We start from the raw sequence: 18,726 nt of genomic DNA, 5'->3' as shown, positions 1-18,726 counted from the left end.
GGTTCACTGAAGGGTGCAGTGCCTCGGGCACTGGATTCACAGTAGAGTGCAGTGCCGCAGGCACTGTGTTCCCTGGATGGTGCAGTGCCGCAAGCACTGGGTTCACTGGAGTGTGCAGTGCTTTGGGCACTGTGTTCCCTGGAGGGTTCAGTGCCTCGGGCACTTGGTTTCACTGCAGACTATAGTGCCACAGGCACTGGGGTCACTGAAGTGTGCAGTGCCGCGGGCACCGGCTTCACTGGAGGGTGCAGTGCCACGGGCCCTGTGTTCACTGGAATGTGCATTGCTGCAAACACTGGGTTCTCTGAAGGGTGCAGTCCTTTGGGCAGTGTTCACTGGAGGGTTCAGTGCCTCGGGCACTGGTTTCACTGCAGACTATAGTGCCACAGGCACTAGGTTCACTGGAGGGTGCAGTGCCGCTCACACTGGTTTCACGGGAGGGTGCAGTGCCGCAGGCATTGGGTTCACTGGAGGGTGCAGTGCCGTGGGCACTGGGTTCACTGCAGAGTGCAGTGCCACGGGAACTGGGTTCACTGCAGGGTGCAGTGCCGCTGGCACTGGGTTCCCTGGAGGGGGCAGTGCCGCGGGCACTGTGTTCAATGTATGGTGCAGTGCCGCGGGCACTGGGTTCACTGGAGGGTGCAGTGCCTCGGGCACAGGGTTCACTGCGGAATGCAGTATCGCGGGCACTGTGATTACTGCAGAATGCAGTGCAACGGGCCCTGGGTTCACTGGAGGGTGCAGTGCCGCGGACACTGGGTTCACTCCAGACTGTAGTGCCATGGGCTTTGTATTCACTGCAGGCTGCCGCACCTGTCACTGGGTTCCCTGGAGGGTGCAGTGCCGCGGGCACTGTGTTCAATGTATGGTGCAGTGCCGCGGGCACTGGGTTCACTGGAGGGTGCAGTGCCTCGGGCACAGGGTTCACTGCGGACGATGCAGTATCGCGGGCACTGTGATTACTGCAGAATGCAGTGCAACGGGCACTGGGTTCACTGGAGGGTGCAGTGCCGCGGACACTGGGTTCACTCCAGACTGTAGTGCCATGGGCTTTGTATTCACTGCAGGCTGCCGCACCTGTCACTGGGTTCACTAGAGGGTGCAGTGCTGCGGGCACTCGGTTCCCTGGAGGGTGCAGTGTCACGGTCACTGGATTCACTGGGGGGTGCAGTGCCGCAGGCACTGGGTTCACTGGGGAATGCAGTGCCACGGTCACTGGTTTCACTGGATGGTGTAGTGCCTTGGGCCATGTCTTCACTGGAGAGTGCAGTGCCGCTGGCACTTGGTTCCCTGGAGGGTCCAGTGTCATGCGGGCACTGTGTTAACTGGGGGGTGCAGTGTCGCGGGCACTGGGTTCACTGGGGAATTCAGTGCAGCGGGCACTGGGTTCGCTTAATGGTGCAGTGCGTTGGGCGCTGTGTTCACTGTTGAGTGCAGTGCCTCTGGCTCTGGGTTCACTGGATGGTGCAGTGTCAGCAGGCACTGGGTTTACTCGGTGGTGCAGTGTCGTGGGCACTGGTTTCACTGCGGAACACAGTGCCGCAGGCACTGGGTTCACTGGAGGGTGCAGTGCGGTGGGCACGGCGTTCAGTGGAGGGTCCAGTTCCGCGGGCACTGGGTACACCGCAAACTGCAGTGCGGCGGGCACTGGGTTCACTGCAGACTGCAGTACCGCGGACACTGGGTTCACTGCAGACTGCAGTGCCGCGGGCACTGGGTTCCCTGGAGAGTGCAGTGTCACTGGCACTGGGTTTTCTGGATGGTGCAGTGCCGCGGGCACTGCGTTCACTGCGGAATGCAGTGCCGCGGGCACTGGGTTCACTGGATGGTGCAGTGCTGCGGGCACTGGGTCCACTGCAGGCTGCAGTGCCATGAGCAATCGGTTCACAGCATGATGCAGTGCCACGGGGACTGGGTTCACTGCAGAGTGCAGTGCCGCTGGCACTGGGTTCACTGGAGGGTGCAGTGTCACGGGCACTGGTTTCACTGGAGGCTGAAGGGCTGTGGCACTAGGTTCACTCCATTCTCCAGTTCCAGTGGAACTGGGATCACTGGAGGATGCAGTGCCTTGGGCACAGGGTTCACTGCGGAATGCAGTGCCGTGGGCACTGGGTTCACTGGAGGATGCATTGCCTTGGGCGCTGGATTCACTGGAGGGTGCAGTGCCGCGGGCACTGGGTTTACTGCAGACTGCAGTGCCACGGGCAGTGGGTTCACTGCAGTCTGCAGTGATGCTGGCACTCTGTTCACTACACACTGCAGTGCCGCGGGCACCGGCGTCACGGCAGGCTGCAGAGTCACGGGTGCTGGGTTCACTGGAGGCTGCCGTGCTGTGGGACTAGGTTCACTGCATGCTGCACTTCCAGGTTAACTGGGTTCAGTGGAGGGTGCAGTGACTCGGGCACAGGGTTCACTGGTAGGAATGCAGTGCCGCGGATACTGATGGTTCACTGGAGGGTGCAGTGCCTCAGGCATGGGGTTCACTGTAGTGTGCAGTGCCACGGGCACTGGGTTCACTGGAGGGTGCAGTGCCGCGGGCACTGGGTTCACTGGAGGATGCAGTGAGTCTGGCAGTGGGTTCACTGGAGGCTGCAGTGCCTCGGGCACTTTGTCCAATGGAGGCTCCAGTGTTGTGGGCACTCGGTTCAATGCACACTGCAGTACTAGGGGAACTGGGTTCACTGCAGGGTGCTGTTCCGCGGGCACTGTGTTCATTGGAGGCTCCAGGGCCGTGGGCCCTGTGTTACACTGGAGGATGCAGTACTGTGGGCACTGGGTTCACAGGAAGCTCCAGTGCATCGGTCACTGGGTTCACTGGAGGATGCAGTGCCACGGGCACCGGGTTCCCTGGAGGATTCAGTGCCACGGGCACTGGGTTCACTAGATGCTCCAGTGCCGCTGGCAATGGGTTCCCTGGAGAATCCAGTGCTGTGGCCCTGCATTCACTGGAGGATGCAGCGCCACGGGCACTGGGTTCACTGGAGGCTGTAATGCTGCTGGCAGTGGGGTCACTCGAGGCTGCAATGCTGCGGGCAGTGGGTTCACTGGAGGCTGCAGTGCCTCGGGTACTGGGTTCATTGGATGATGCAGTGCAGCAGGCACTGTGTTCACTGGAAGATGCAACTCCGTGGGCATTGGTTTCACTGTAGGCTGCAGTGCCTCGGGCTGAGGGTTCACTGTTAGCAGCAGTGGTGGCCCTGTGGGTGTCCTGCAAGCAGAAGTGCTTCAGGGAGTGGATTCAATGTCAGCTTCAGTGCATTGGACAATGGGTTCATTGGAGGCGGCAGGGCCTCGGGCACTGGGTGCACTGGAGGATCCATTGTCGCGGGCATTGGGTTCACAGGAGGATGCAGTGTCGAGGGCACTGGGTTCACTGGAGGCTGCAGTGCCACCGGCAGTGTGTTCACTGGATCTCCAGTGCTGCGGGCCCTGGTTTCACTGGAGGATGCAGTGCCGCCGGCATTGGGTTCACTGGAGGATGCAGTGCCTCGGGCTGTGGGTCCACTGGAAGCAGCAGTGGTGGGGCAGTGGGTGTCCTGCAAGCAGAAGTGCTTCGGGGAGTGGATTCACTGTAGGCTTCAGTGCATTGGGCAATGGGTTCATTGGAGGCAGCAAGGCCTCAGGCACTGGGTTTACTGGAGGATCCATTGCCGCGGGCACTGTTTTCACTGGAGGCTCCAGTGCCACGGGCACTACGTTCACTGGAGGAGGCTATGTCCCAGTCAATGGGTTCACTGGAAGCTGCCAGTGTCGCGGTCACTTGTTTCACTGGAGTCTCCAGTGCCGCGGGCACTGGGTTCACTGGATGATGTAGTGCCGCAGGCACTGTGTTCACTGGAGGATGCACCGTCCCGCGGGCCCTGGGTTCACTGTAGGCTCCAGTGGCGTGGGCACTAGGTTCACTGGATGATGCAGTGCCGCGGGCCTTGTTTTCACTGGAGTGCCGAAATCCCAGGCACTGAGATTGACTGGAGGCTCCAGTGCCGCTGGCACTGGTTTCAAGGGAGGCTGCAGTACTGTGAGCACTGTGTTCACTTTAGGCTCCACGGCTGTGGGCACTGGGAGTGGAGGCTATGACATCAGTCACTGGGAGTAACTTGAGGCTTCAGTCAGTGGTAGTGACATCAGGATTGACTTCAGTCACTGGGAGTTACTTCGAGAGTGACTTCCATCAGTGAGAGTGACTTCAGTCATTGGGGGTGAGTGACTTCAGTCACTGGGCATGACCTCAGGCACTGGGCATGCCTGTGCCATTCAGGCAGGGGGCTAGCCTTCAGGCACAGGGTGAGAATTCAGGCGTGGGGCGTGCCTTCAGGCAAGGGGCTGTGCCTTCAGGCACTGGGCGGGGCTTCATGCTTGGGGCAAGGCTTCAGGCACGGGGCTTGCTTTCAGGTGCTTGGCTTGCCTTCAGGCAAGGGGCTTGTCTTCAGGCACGGGGCTTGAGTACAGGCACCTGGAGCTGTTTCAGGCAAGAGGCATGCCTTCAGGAACAGGGCGCGGCTTCAGGCGCAGGGAGCATTTTCAGGCACGGGGCACACCTTCAACCATGGGGCTTGTCTTCAGGCACTGGGAGCACCTTCAGGTACAGTGAGCGTCTTCATGCACAGGGTGCGACTTCAGGCACGGGGAGCCTCTGTGCTCTTCGGGCACAGGGTGCGCCAAGAGGCACTGGGCTCACCATCAGGCACAGGGTGAACTCAGGCAAGGGGTGCACTGTCAGGCATGGGGCACGCCTTCAGGGAGTTCCTGTGCCCTTGAGTCAAGTGGAGTGTTTTTTGGCATGGGGCTTGCCTTCAGGCATGTGGAGCTTCTTCAGGCATGGGGTGTGTCTTCAGGCACAGGGAGCTCTTGTGTCATTCAGGTAAAGGGAGCACATGTGCCTTTCAACAAGGATGCCCCATCATGCACAGGATGCTCATTGAGATTCACAGCATGCCCTCAGGCATGGGGTGCGCCCTCAGGGAGTGCCTGTGCCTTTCAGGCAACGGGAGTGCCTTCAGGAACTGGGTGTACCTTCAGGCATGTTGAGTGGCTTCAGCAACTGGAGGCTCTGTGTTGCGAGCACTGGGGCCTGGAGGCTCCCTGCTGTGAGCACTGGGGCCTGGAGGCTCTGTGCTGCGAGTACTGGAGACTAATGCCTCCAGTGCCACGAGCACTGGAAACTGGAGGCTCTGTGCTTCAACCACAGAGCCTGGAGCCTGCTTGGAATTCTGTGTCTCCCTCTCTCTCTGTCCTTCCCCTGCAGTTCCTTCAGGCAGTGGGAATGCTGACTTCAGGGAATGGCAATGCAGACTTCAGGCACTGGGATTGACGACTTCAGTCACTGGGAGTGACAACTGCAGTCACTAGGAGTAACTGCAGACACTGAATGTGACTTTGACTTCAGTCACTGGGAGTGACGTCAGGAGTGACTTCACTCACTGGGAGTGACTTCGGGAGTGACTTCTGTCACTGGGAGTGACTTCAAGAGGGACTACCATCACTGGGTGTGACTTTGCAAGGGACTTCGTTTCTGGGAGTGACTTTGCCAGTGACTGCCATCGCAGGAGAGACCTCCCTCTCTGGGAGTGACTTTGGGATTAACTTTATTTACTGGGAGTGACTTTGACTTTAGTCACTGGGAGTGACTTTGGGAGTGTCTTCATTCATTGGGCAAGACTTCAGTCATTGGGAGTGACTGACTTCAATCACTGGGCATGTCTACAGGCACTGGGCATGCCTGTGCCCTTCAGGCAGGGGGCTAGCCTTCAGGCACAGGGTGAGAATTCAGGCATGGGGCAAGCCTTCAGGCATGGGGCATGCCTTCAGGCAAGGGGCGTGCCTTCAGGCACTGGGCGGGGCTTCATGCAAGGGGCAAGGCTTCAGGCACAGGGCTTGCCTCAGGCAAAGGGCTTGAGTACAGGCACGTGGAGCTGTTTCAGGCAAGAGGCATGCCTTCAGGAACAGGGAGCAGCTTCAGGCACAGGGAGCGTCTTTAGGCACGTGGCGCACCTTCAACCATGGGGCTTGTCATAAGGCACTGGGAGCACCTTTAGGTACAGGGAGTGGCTTCATGCACAGGGCGTGACTTAAGGCACGGCGGGGGGAGCCTGTGCTCTACAGGCACGGGGCGCCCTCTGGCGAGGGGTGCGCTGTCAGGCATGGTATGCGCCTTCAGGGAGTGCCTGTGCCCTTCATTCAAGGGGAGCGCCTTCAGGCATGGAACATGCCTTCAGGCACAGGGTGTGCCTTCAGGCACTGGGCGAGGCATTATGCATGGGGCGCTGCTTCAGTCAAGGGGCTTGCTTTCAGGCAGTGGTCTTGCCTAGGGCATGTGGAGCTCTATCAGGCATGGGTCGTGGTTCAGGAACAGGGAGTGGCCTCAGGCACAGGGAGCATCTTCAGGCAAGGGGTGCACCTTCAGCCATGGGGCTTGTCTTCAGGCACTGGGAGCGCCTTCAGGCACAGGGAGCAGCTTCATGCAAGGGGCGCGCCTTCAGGCAAGGGGAGCATCTGTGCTCTTTAGGCATGGGGCACGCAGTCAGGCATGGGGCAAACCATCAGGCATAGGGAGTGGCTTCAGGCATGGTGCATGGCTTCAGGCATGGGACGTGGCTTCAGGCAAGAGGAGGTCCTGTGCCATTCAGGCAAGGGGAGTGCCTGTGCCTTTCAGGCAGGGAATGCCCCATCCTGCACAGGGAGCTCAGTCAGACTCAGGGCATTCCTTCAGGCATGGGGTATGCCTTTAGAGAGTGCTGGTGACTATTCAGGCAAGGGGAGTGCCTTCAGACAAGGGGAGTGCCTTCAGGCATTGGAGGCTCTGTCCTGTGAGCTCAGAGCCTGGGGTTTCTGTGCTGGGAGTACAGAGCCTGGAGGGGCTTCTTGGGATTCTATGTCTCCCTCTCTGTCCTTCCCCAGGAGGCTCTGTGGTGAGAGCACAGAGCCTGGAGCCTGCTTGGGATTCTGTGTCTCCCTCTCACTCTGTCCTTCCCCTGGAGTGTCTTCAGGCACTGGGAGTGCCAATTTCAGGCACTGGGAGTGATGACTGCAGTCCCTGTGAGTGGAGACTCCAGTCACTGGGAGTAACTGCAGACACTGAGAGTGACTTTGACTTCAGTCTCTGGGAGTGACTATGACATCAGTCACGGGGAATGACTTTGACTTCAGTCACTGGGAGTGATGTCAGGAGTGACTTCGAGAGGGACTTCCCTCACTGGGAGTGACTTCTGGCGTGACTTCTGTCACTGGGAGTGACATCTGGAGTGACTTCCATCACTTTCAGTCACTTCGGGAGTGACTTTCATCACTGGGAGTGACTTCAAGAGGGACTTCCCTCACTGGGAGTGACTTTGGGCGTGACTTCTGTCACTGGGAGTGATATCTGGAGTGACTTCCGTCACTGGCAGTCACTTAGGAGTGACTTTCATCACTGGAAGTGACTTCGGGAGAGACTTCCGTCACTGGGAGTGACTTTGGGATGACTTCCTTCACTGGGAGTGACTTTGTCTTCAGTCACTGGGAGTGACTTTGACTTCATTCCCTGGGATTGACTTTGGGAGTGACTTCATTCACTGGGCATGACTTCAGACATTGGAAGTGACTGACTTCAGTCACTGGGTATGCCCTCAGGCACTGGGCATGCCTAACCCTTCAGGCAAGGGGCGAGCCATCAGGCATGGGGCGAGCCTTCAGGCAGGGGGAGCCTTCAGGCAAGGGGCGAGCCTTTAGGCAAGGGGCGAGCCTGCAGGCATTGGACCTGCCTACAGGCATGGGACATGGCTTCATGCTCGGGGCATGGCTTTAGGCAAGGGGCTTGCCTTCAGGTAAGGGGCTTGTCTTTAGGCATGGGGCATGCCTTCAGGCCCTGGGCATGCCTTCAGGCACAGGGAGCTTGCCTTCAGGCAAGGGGCTTGCCTTCAGGGACGGGGAGAGCTTGTCTTCAGGTATGGGGAGCGGCTTTAGGCATGGGGTGTGCCTTCAGGTACTGGGAGCGTCTGTGCCCTTCAGGACACTTTCCATGGAAAGTAAACGCTGTACCACTTCTGGCCCCACATGTGTGTGGTCATATCAGATTTAGGAATTTTGTCCTCATCGAGAGAGAGAGTCTTAGCTAGTGTTTGGGTTTGGGCCAGGGACTTAGATAGGGCTGAATGGACAGGAGACCTGTGATCACCCTGGAAGGCTGAAGTGAGGGCCCATGCACTAATGCGTGTAAGGTTTAGGATTATGGTAAGAGTTGGTGTGAACTTTAGGTTGAGGGGTATGGTGCGGGTCAAGGTTACTGTTAGGTTTAGGTCCCAGGAGGTTCTAGGCATTGAACCCCTAGCAGTGCAGTGGTCTCCACATAGGGTTGAATGGAGACTGCATGAAAGCCTCTAGTTCAGGCTTCGTCTTTCCATGCCAGAGCCAGCCTCCCGTGTGTGCCACTCTTCAGTTGGGCCTCAGCACCCTCCTTGTGCAACTCCATGCCGGCAGTGGAATCGACATGATGATGTTCCAATTCCATACCGAATAATACTTCAGGGGTCTGGGCCCTATGGGCGTGGTGTTCTCAGAATTCGGAACTCGATCCCCATTGGGAGAGAGCCATCGCTAGGGTTAGGGTATGTTCCAGCGACATAAGCATGGCTGAAGTGACACCAGTCCCTTGAGCTACATGGAGGGCTGAATAGGGCGCATGCACAGGTGCAGGTCAGATGTAGGGTTACGGTTAGAGTTGGTGAGGTTGATGTGTATAGTTATGTTCATTGTTATAGTTCTGTTCATAGTTATGTTCATGGTGAGGTTGGTGTGTATAGTTATGTTCATTATTGGGTTTGGGGTTAAGTCCTAGGTGGCTCCAAGCGATAAACCAACAGCAATGCAGTGAGCTTCCCGGAGGGCTCAGTGGAGGGCATACTGCAGGTTGTCCGTCATGCTTAGTCTTTGTTTGCCAGGGCAAGCCTCCATCGTGGGCCATTCTTTGATTGAGCCTCAGCAACCACTTCTGCAGCAACATCTGGGCTTTGGATATTACATGGTGATATTCCACATTCCACGCCGAGTAATACTCCTCCTCCTCTGGACTCCATGTGTGTGGTATCCTCAGACTAAAGAATTGGGTCACCATCAGGAGAGAGCCTTAGTTTGAGTTAGGGTTTGCTTCAAGGCCATAAGCAGTGCTGAAGCAACACTACTCACGTTATCTACATGGGGTGTTGGATGAGGGACCATGCGCACGTGAGGGTCTGGTGTAGGATTAGCGTTAGAGTTGGAGTGAGGTTTAGGTTGAGGAGTACTGTGAGGGTCACGGTTAGGGTTAGGGTCCAGGAGGCCCTAGGTGCTGAAACCCAAGCAGTGCAGTGATCTCCCTGGAGGGCTGAGGGAGGTCGCATTGGAGGGTGCTGGCCAGGCTTAGTCTTTAGGGGCTAGGGCCAGCCTCAGATATGGACCACACTTTGGTTGGGCCTCAGCAACCCCCTTGTGCAGCTCCCTCTGGGCTTTGGAAATTACCTGGTCATGTTCCACGTTCCATGCCGAGGAATCCGGCTCCTCTTCTGAACCCCACGTGTGTGGTTTGCACAGAAGTAAGTATTGGGTCACCATGGGGAGACAGCCTAAAATGGAGTTCGGGTTCGGTCCAGGGACGTAAGCAGGGCCGAAGTGACAGCAGTCCCGTGATCTCCCTGGAGGGCTGAAGTGAGGGTCCCTGCGAGGGTGCGGGTCAGTTGTAGGTTATGTTTAGAATAGGGGTGATGTTTAGGTTGAGGGGTACTTTGAAGGTCATGGTTATTGTTAGGTCTCTCGAGGCTCTAGGCGCAACAACCCCAGGAAGGATGTGGTCTCCAAGAAGGGCTGAGTGGATCCCACATGGGATTGTGCTGATCAGGCTTTGTCTTTGAGTGCCCGATCAAGCCTCTCGTGTGAGTCACTCTTCAGTTGGGCCTCAGGAACCCCCTTGTGCAGCTCCTTGTGGGTAATGGAAATGACACGATTTGCTCCAAGATCCATGCCGAGGAATCCTGCAAAGCTTTGGGCCCCATGTGTGTGGTCTCTCAGAGTTAGGCATTGGATCCCCATCGGGATTCAGCCACAACTAGGGTTAGGGTTCGGTCCAGGGAGGTAAGCAAGGCCGAAGCAACAGCAATCCCATTACCTACATGGAGGTTTGAATGAGGGCCCATGCGCGGGTGAGGGTCAGGTGTAGGGTGTCAGGTGAAGCCTTAGAGTTGGGGTGAGGTTGAGGTTGAGGAGTATGTTGATGGTCACGTTTACGGTTTGGGTTAGGTTCCAGGAGGTACGAGGTGCTGTACCCCAAGGAGTCCAGTGGTCTCACTGGAGGAATCAGTGGAGGGCAAATGGTAGGTTGCCCTCAGGCTTAGTCTTTGGGTGCCGAAGCCAGCATCAGTTGTGGGGCAATCTTCGGATGGGCCTCAGCAAACCCTTTTTGCAGCTTCCCCTGGGCTTTGGAAATTACCTGTCGATGTTCCACGTTCCATGCGAGTAACGCTGCAGCGCTTCTGGGCCCCATATGCATGGTGACTGAGACTTAGGAATTTGTTCCTCAATGAGAGACAGCCATTACTAGGGTTAGGTACCGGCCCAGGGATGTAGATAGGGCCAAATCCACATGAGTCCGTGATCGTTCTGGAGGACTCCATAGGGCCCATGCTTGGGTGTGGGTCATGTGTAGGGTTAGCGTTAGAGTTGGTGTGAAGTTTAGGTTGAGGTGTATGGTGAGGGTCAAGTTTAGTGTTAGGGTTAGGTCCCAGGAGGTTCCAGGCAGTGAACGCCTAGCAGTGCAGTGGTCTCCACAGAGGGCTGAGTGGAAGCTGCATGCAAGTCTACAGTTCAGACTAAGTCTTTGCGTGCCAGGGCAGCATCCTATGTGTGACACTCTTCAGTTGGGCCTCAGCAACCTCCTTGTGCAGCTCCATCCCAGCAGTGCAAATGAAATGATGATGTTCCAATTCCATCTGAAGAATACTGCAGGGATTTGGACCCTATGTGCATGGTGTTCTCAGAGTTAGGAACTGTATCCCCATTGGGGGAGAGCCATAGCTAGGGTCAGGATTCGGTCCAGGGACATAAGCAGGGCCGAAGCAACACCAGTCCCATTATCTACATGGAGGGCTGAATTGGCACCCATGCAGGGGTGCAGGTCAGGTGTAGCGTTACCTTTAGAGTTGGGGTGAGGTTGAGGATGATGTGTATGGTTCTGGTCAATATAATGGTTAGGTTTTGTCCCAGGTCCTCCAGAAGCTGAAGCACCAGCAGTGCTGGTCTTCCTGCAGGGTTCAGTGGTGAGCACATGGGAGGGTGTAGGTCATGCTTAGTCTTTGAGAGCCAGGGTGAGCCTCCTTTGTGGGCCACACTTTGGTTGAGCCTCAGGAACCGCTTCTGAAGAAACATCTGGGCTTTGGATATTACATGGTGATATTCCACGTTCCATGCTGAGGAATCCGCCTCTTCTTCTGGAAGGGAGGTATCCTCAGACTTAAGAATCGGGTCACCATCTGGAGAGAGCTTTAGATAGAGTTGGGTTTCAGACCAGGGCCATAAGGAGGGCCAAAGCTACCCCATTCCACTTACCTCCATGGGGTGATGAATGATAGCCAGTGTGCAGGTGAGGGTCAGTTGTAGGGTTAGCGTTAGTGTAGGAATGAGTTTGAGGTTCAGGGTATGGTGAGGGTCATGGTTAGTGTTAGGGTTAGGGCCCAAGAAATTCCAGGCAGTGAACCCCTAGCATCACAGTGGTCTCCACGGAAGGCTGAGTGGTGGCTGCATGGGAGCCTTCAGTTCAGACTTATTCTTTGTGTTTCAAGGCCAGCCTCCTGTGTGTGCCACTATTCATTGGGTCTCAGTAGCCTCCTAGGGCAGCTCCATCCCAGCAGTGGAAACGAAATGATGATGCTCCAATTCCATACCGAGTAATACTGTAGGGGTTTTGACCTATATGCGTGGTGTTTCAGAATTAGGACCTGGATACCCATTGGGAGAGAACCACGGATAGGGTGAGGTTCTGTCCAGGGACATAAGCAGGGCTGAAGAGACACCGGTCCCGTTATCTCCATGAGAGCCTGTATGAGGGCCAATGCACGGGTGAGGGTCAGGTGTAGGGTTAGCATTAGCGTTGGGGTGAGGTATAGGTTGGGGAGTATGGGGAGGGTCACGGTTGGGGTTAGGGCTAGGTTCCAGGAGGCCCAAGGTGCTGAATCCAAGGCAGTGCAGTTGTTTCCCTGGGGGACCCAGAGGAGGGCGCATGGGAGGGTGCCAGTCATGTTTATTCTTTGGGTGCCAAGGCCAGCCTCTTGTGTGGGCCACTCTTCGGTTGGTCCTCAGCAACCCCCTTGTGCAGGTCCCTCTGGGCTTTGAAAATGGTATGGTGATGTTCCCCGTTCCATGCCAAGTAAGCCTGCACCGCATCTGGGCCCCATGTACGTGGTTTTCTCCAAGTTAGGAATTGGGTCCCCATCGGGAATGAGCCATAGCTAGGGCAAGGGTTTGATCCAGGGATGGGACGTAAGCAAGGCTGAAGAAACAACAATCCCTTTACCTCCATGGAGGGCTGAATGAGGGCTCATGCACGGATGCGGGTCACGTGTAGGGTTAGCGTTAGACTTAGGGTGAGGTTCCGATTGAGGAGTATGGAGTGGGTCATGATTAGGATGAGGGATAGCTCCAAGGAGTCCCCAGGTGATGAACCCCATGCAGTGCAGTGGTCTCCTGGGAGGGCTCAGTGGAGGGCACATGGGAGGGTGATGGTCAGGTTTAGTCTTTGGTTACCAGTGCCAGCCTTGCATGTGGGCCACTTTTGGGCCTCAGCAAGCACTTTGGCACCTCCCTCTGGTATTTGGACATGACATGGTGGTGGTCCACGCTCCATGTGGAGTAATCCTGCACCGCTTCTGGGCCACAGGTGCATGATATTCTCTGCATTAGGAATTGGATCCCCATCGGGATAGAGAAATAGCTAGGGTTACAGTTAGATCCAGGGACATAAGCAAGGCCAAAGCAACAACAATCCATTTATCTCCATTGAGTATGAATGAGGGCCATGTGCGGTAGCAGGTCAGGTGTAGGGTTAGTGTTAGAATTGGGGTGAGGTTTCGGTTGAGGAATACGGCGAGGGTCATGGTGAGGGTTAGGGGTAGGTTCCAGGAGGTGCTTAAGTGCAGAATCCTAAGTAGTGCAGTGTTCTCCTAGAGGGTTGAGTGGAGGGCGCAAAGGATGGTGCCATTCCTTCTTAGTCTTAGGGTGTCAAGGCCCTCCTTGGGTGTAGGACACTCCTTAGTTGGGCCTCAGCAGAGCCCTTGTGCAGCTCCCTCTGAGCTTTGGAAATGACATGGTGATGTTCCAGGTTCCAAGCCGAGTGATTTACACCATGAGTGTGCTGTTGTCAGTCATTGGAATTGGGTTGCCATGAGGAGGGAGACTTAGCTAGGGTTAGGGTTCAGTGCAGGGACATCACCAGGGCAGAGTGACTCCAGTCTCGTGAATTTCATGGAGGGCTTAAGTGAGAAACCTTGCGAGGGTACGGGTCTGGTATAGAGTTAGTGTGAGAGATAGGTTTAGGTTTAGGTTGAGTGCTAGGGTCAGGGTTCTGGTTAGGGTTGGGGATAGGTCCCAGGAGGCTCCAGATGCTGAACCCACAGCAGTGCAGTGGTCTCCCCGAAGTGCTGACTGGAGTACACAATGGATGCTGTGGGTCAGGGTTAGTCTTTCGGTTGCCAGGCCAGACAACTGTTTGTGGCACTCTTCGGGTAAGCCTCAGGAATGCTCTCGGGCACAACAGAGGCTGCCGGTCAGGATTAGTCTTTGGGTTCCAAGGCTAGACAAGTGTATTGGACACTCTTTGGGGGAGACCTCAGGAATCCTCTTATGCAGCAGCAGCTGGGCTTTGGAAATGACATGGTGATGTTCCATGTTCCACGCCGAGTGATCCTGCACTGCTTCTCGACCCCATGTGCATTCTGTTGTCAGACATTGTAATTGGGTACCCATGGGGAGTGAGTTTTAGCTAGGGTTAGGGTTCAGTGCAGGGATGTGGCCAGGGCCAAAGGACTCCAGTCTCGTGATCTCCCTCGAGGGCTGAAGTGAGGGCACATGCGCTGGTGTGGGTCTGGTGTAGAGGTATTGTGAGATATATGGTCAGGTGAGATTGAGGGTTATGCTCAGGGTTATGGTTAGGGTTAGGGTAGGTCAAAGAAGGATCCAGGCGCTGTACTCACAGCAGTGCAATTGTCTCCCCGAAGGGCTGAGTCAGTGCACAATGGAGGCTGCTCGTCAGAATTAGTCTTTGGGTTCCAAGGACGGACAACTCTATAAGGTCTGGTGTAGATAGGTGTGTCTAGTGTGATAGAAACTGTTAGATTTAGGTTGAGGGTTATTGTTAGGGTTACGGTTAGGTTTAGAGTTAGGTCCCAGGAGTCTCCAGGTGTTGAACCCACAGCAGTGCAGTCGTCTCCTGGAAGGGTTGAGCGGAGTGCACAATGGAGGCTGCCAGTCAGGAATAGTCTTCGGTTTCCAAGGCCAGACAATTGTATCGGGAACTCTTCAGTTAGGCCTGTTGAATCCTCGAGTGCAGTGGCAGCCGGGCTTTTGAAATGACATGATGATGTTCCACATTCCACTCCAAGTATTCCTGCACCGCTTCTCGATTCCATGTGCGTGCTGATGTCAGACTGTGAATTGGGTCCCCATGGGGAAGGAGCCTTAGCCAGGGTTAGGGTTCGGTGCAGGGAAGTCACCAGGGCCGAAGCAACTCCAGTCTAGTGATATCCCTCAAGGGCTGACCTGAGATCCCATGCGAGGGTGTGGCTCAAGTGTAGGGTTAGGGTTAGAAATAGGGTTACGATTAGGTTGAGGGTTATGGTTAGGGGTACAGTTAGGGTTTTCTTCGTTCCCAAGGCTCCATTCACTGAACCCACAGCAGTGCAGTTGCCTCCACAAATGACTGAGTGGTGTGCACAACCGAGGCTGCGGGTCAGGATTAATCTTTGGGTTCTAAGGACAGACAACTGTATCTGGTCTGGTGTAGATAGATGTGTCTAGTGTGAGTGATAGGGTTAGGTTTAGGTTGAGGGTTAGCATACGGTCCTGGTTAGCATTAGGGTTAGGTCCCAGGAGGTTCCAGGCACTGAAACCACAGAAGAGCAGTTGTCTCCCCAAAGGGCAGAAGGGAGTACACAAAGGAGGGTGCTGGTCAGGATTAGTCTTTTGGTTCCAAGGCCAGACAACTGTATGGGCCACCCATCGTTTAGGCCTCAGGAATCTCTTGTGCAGCTGCAGCCGCGCTTTGGAAATACATGGTGATCCACATTCCGTGCTGAGTGTTCATGAACCGTTTCTGGTCCTGGTGTGTGTGCTATTATCAGTCTTTCGATATGGATCCCCATGGGGAGAGGGCCTTAGGTTTATAGTTTTAGATTTAGCGGGTAGAGTTAGAGCGTTAGGATGAGGGTTTTAGGGTTAGAGTTAGAGGCTTAGGGTTAGAGGGTTAGGGTAAGGTTAAGGTTAGTTCGAGTTATATTTATGTTTACGGTTAGTTAGAGGTAGGGCTAGGGTTAGGGGAAGGGTGGGGGCAGGATTTAGCATTAGGGTTATGGTTAGGGTTAGGTGTTAGGTTTAGGTGGTGGGATTTTGTTTAGTGATAGGTTTAGGAGTTGGGCAAGGAGTAGGTCATGCTTGCACTCCCACTTTGAGCGGGAAGGTGTTCATGCGTGGACACCGCCCTCCATATTTGAGGGATTGTGTTCTTGCTATCACCCCAGTCTCTCTGCACTGCAGGTTTTTCTTGCCTCGCCCATTCCAGCTTTGCTCTGGAGTTTTTCACACCATCTCCCCACACTCTCTCGGTATGGTAGGATTTCACATACCACCCAATCCTTTTGGTGCATGGGGTGTGTTCACACATCCGACCCTCCACACCCTCTGCATGCGATGGTGTCACCCATGAGCCTCACCGCTCCTTAGATTTGGATTACTGATGCCAGTATTAAATCTGATACTGATGCCAGTATTAAATCATGAATATCTTTTTCCACTTTCACAACTGAAAAAGTAGGCGTTTCTTAAGGTAAGGTTTATGTTTAGGATTAATGTTAGGTGTCAGTTAAGGTTTAGCGCATGGTGCAATCCCCCTTGGTGTGGGATGGCTTCACGAATGTGTCCCATCTGCTTCCCTTTATCCGCAATGTAGCAGTGATATTCCTTTTAATTCAGATGTTTTCCTTGGCACCTGGATGTCTCTGAGTTAAGCGTCCCACTTCGTCTTGGTTCATGATCTCTCGGTTTCTGGTTTGAGCGCTGGGTAGCTTCTGTGCTGATAGCTGGGAATCTGGAGCCTGCTTCAGATACTATCTGTCTCTCTCTCTCTGCCCATGCCCCACTTGTGTTCTTTGTGTCTTTCAAAAATTAATGTACCTAAAATCATTTTCAATCCGATATTTCCTGGATGGCTCTTTTCACTTTCATTGCTGAAGAAGCAGGCGTCTGTCTCGTTCATTGTTCTTTTGTTATCTTTGGCATAGCTGACAACATATACGACATTTCCCCAGCCAGCATCGGGGATGTGCAGCATTTCTTCTACCAGCCGGACACCTCTCATCCACTGTAACACTGCATTCCTCTAGAGCATCCCACATGCTCTCGGAAACTGGACTGTAACTGTGGATGGTAGCAGTGTCCCATAGTCTTCTGATGGTATTTCAGGAGGTTCTTCATTCGCATCTTTGGTTACCTGAGTGTCTTCTGACATCTCTCATGTTTCCACTAGGCCGCTGCTATGATGCTCAACAGGGAACCCGAAGCACACAGGGATTCAGGAGCAGACCAACTACCGCTTGGCTCCCACAAATGGTCGCCTTGGAACTCTTTATGGAAGAGGAGAAAACACCCACCACCACCGTTTCATAACCCTGCACCGAATGTGGAGACAACAATCACCCACCCCCAAAAGGAAACTCTAGCAGGGTACATGTATCAAACCTAAGGTGTTGGTTATGTATTTTGGATCAATAAGTGAGGTTGTACTTTTGACTGGTAAGTGTACATCTAAATCCCTCAGAGGGGATATTCTCTGAGGTCACCCCAACCTAAATTGTTGGCCCATGGGGAGATGTGTTGTCCCTATTGATTGTATTGATGTTGTCTCTGTAGGCCAGTGAATTAAAGCTCCATAGGGTCTTGTCCTGTTCTTGCCTCTTCACGGGAAGGTCCATTTCACCGATTGAAAGAGACAGCAAGGGAGTAGTGTTGGCACTATTAAATCTGACGTTTCATGAATGAGTCTTTTCACTTTCATGGCTGAAGAAGCAGCATCTCTTATGATGAGGGTTAGGGTTTGGATTACCCTGAGGATTAGGGTAAGGGTTAAGTCATGCTTGCATCCCCGTTTTGGCAAGGGAGGAACGTCACACCTGACCCCCGCCACCCTCCTTGTGGAAGGGTGTTCAGGCATGCAGCCTGCCTCCCCTCCACAAGGGAGTAGTGATGCCACTACTTAATGTGTTGTTTCATGAATGGCTTTTTTCCCTTTCACAGCTGAAGAAGCAGGCATTTCTTAAGGTAAGTGTTATGGTTAGGATTGCCGTTCATGGTTAGGGTAAGGGATAGGCCATGCCTGCACCCTCCCTTGGAGTGGGAGGGCGTTCACACATGAGCCACCCCCCCTCATCTCGGGAGTGTGTTCACCAATAGGAACCAGTCCCCTTCAGTGGGGGGGATGTTGATGTATGCGCCTGCACCCATCTTGTGTGTGAGGGTGTTCATGCATGGACACCACAACCCTTGGCGAGGGAGGGCATTTGTCCATGCACCATGCCCTCCTTGGCTCAGGAGGTGTTCACGCATGAGCACAGTGCCCCCTTGGCTTAGGAAGGTGTTCAGGTATGTGCATGAACCTGCCCCCCAGTGTGGGAGGGGATTCACGCATGTGCCCTCCCCCCTCAGGCTCTGGAGGGGGTCACCTGTGCACAGCACCACTAGTCAGCAAGGGAGTAGTGATGCCACTATTAAATCTGACGTTTCATGGACGGCTGTTTTCACTTTCACAGCTGAAGAAGCATGCATCTCTTAAGGTCAGGGGTAGGGTTAGCATTACAGTTAGGGGTTAAGATAAGGGCTAGGTCATGCTTGCTCTCCCCCCTCAGCACGGGAAGACTTCATGCATCACCCTACTATCCTGAGCAAGGGAGAGTGTTCACCCTTTCACCCCAACCCCTGAGAGTGGTAAAATATTGAAGCACGTGCTCCACTCCACTTCCGCTGGGGAGGGCTTTCACACATGCGTAGATCCCCCCTTCAGGACAGATTGTTCACATATGTGCATGACCACCTGTCGGGTCGGGAGGGTGTTCACTCATGGGCACACCCCACCTCTGCATGGGAGATGGTTCATGCATGTGTCTTGCTCACCTCAGCAGGGAGGGCTTTTACGCATGTGCACAGCCCCACCTTGGTGTGGGAGGAGGTCACCCATGCAGAGCGCCACCCTTCAATGAGGGAATAGTGATGCCATTATTAAATGTGACGTTTCATGAATGGTTCTTTTCAATTTCACAGCTGAAGTAGCAGACAACTCTTAAGGTAAGGGTCTGGGTTAGCATTACCATTAACGGTTAGGGTAAGGGTTAGGTCATGCTTCCACACCCACCCCCTCGTCTCTAGAGTGTATTCACGCAATAGCACCGCCCCTCAGTGTGGGAGAATATTCATGCATGTGTCCCGCCCCCTTCAGCGTGGGAGGGTGTTCACACATGTGCCCCA

At 54.6% G+C, this 18,726-nt stretch overlaps 1 protein-coding gene across 13 annotated transcripts in view; it reads left to right on the top strand.

The window, feature by feature from the left end:
* The first annotated feature begins 7,949 nt into the window (after positions 1–7,949).
* The window catches only part of LOC109501251, a 72,767-nt gene continuing 61,990 nt past the window's right edge, over positions 7,950–18,726 (top strand). For 2 of the 13 annotated variants that reach the window (XR_006593450.1, XR_006593449.1), the window contains exons 1-2: positions 16,200–17,526; positions 18,523–18,546. The gene's annotated coding sequence lies outside the window, so the exon portion shown is untranslated. Of the gene's footprint in view, positions 15,018–16,196; positions 17,527–17,839; positions 18,547–18,726 lie in introns of those variants that run through there. The other 11 variants (XR_006593451.1, XR_006593445.1, XR_006593442.1 and 8 more) reach the window with 10 other exon arrangements.

The sequence above is a fragment of the Felis catus genome (assembly GCF_018350175.1).
Source record: "Felis catus isolate Fca126 chromosome D2 unlocalized genomic scaffold, F.catus_Fca126_mat1.0 chrD2_random_Un_scaffold_45, whole genome shotgun sequence".
In the NCBI taxonomy this organism is placed as follows: domain Eukaryota; kingdom Metazoa; phylum Chordata; class Mammalia; order Carnivora; family Felidae; genus Felis; species Felis catus.
Note: the sequence above shows the minus strand (reverse complement) of the source record. Positions and strands in the feature narration are given on the sequence as shown.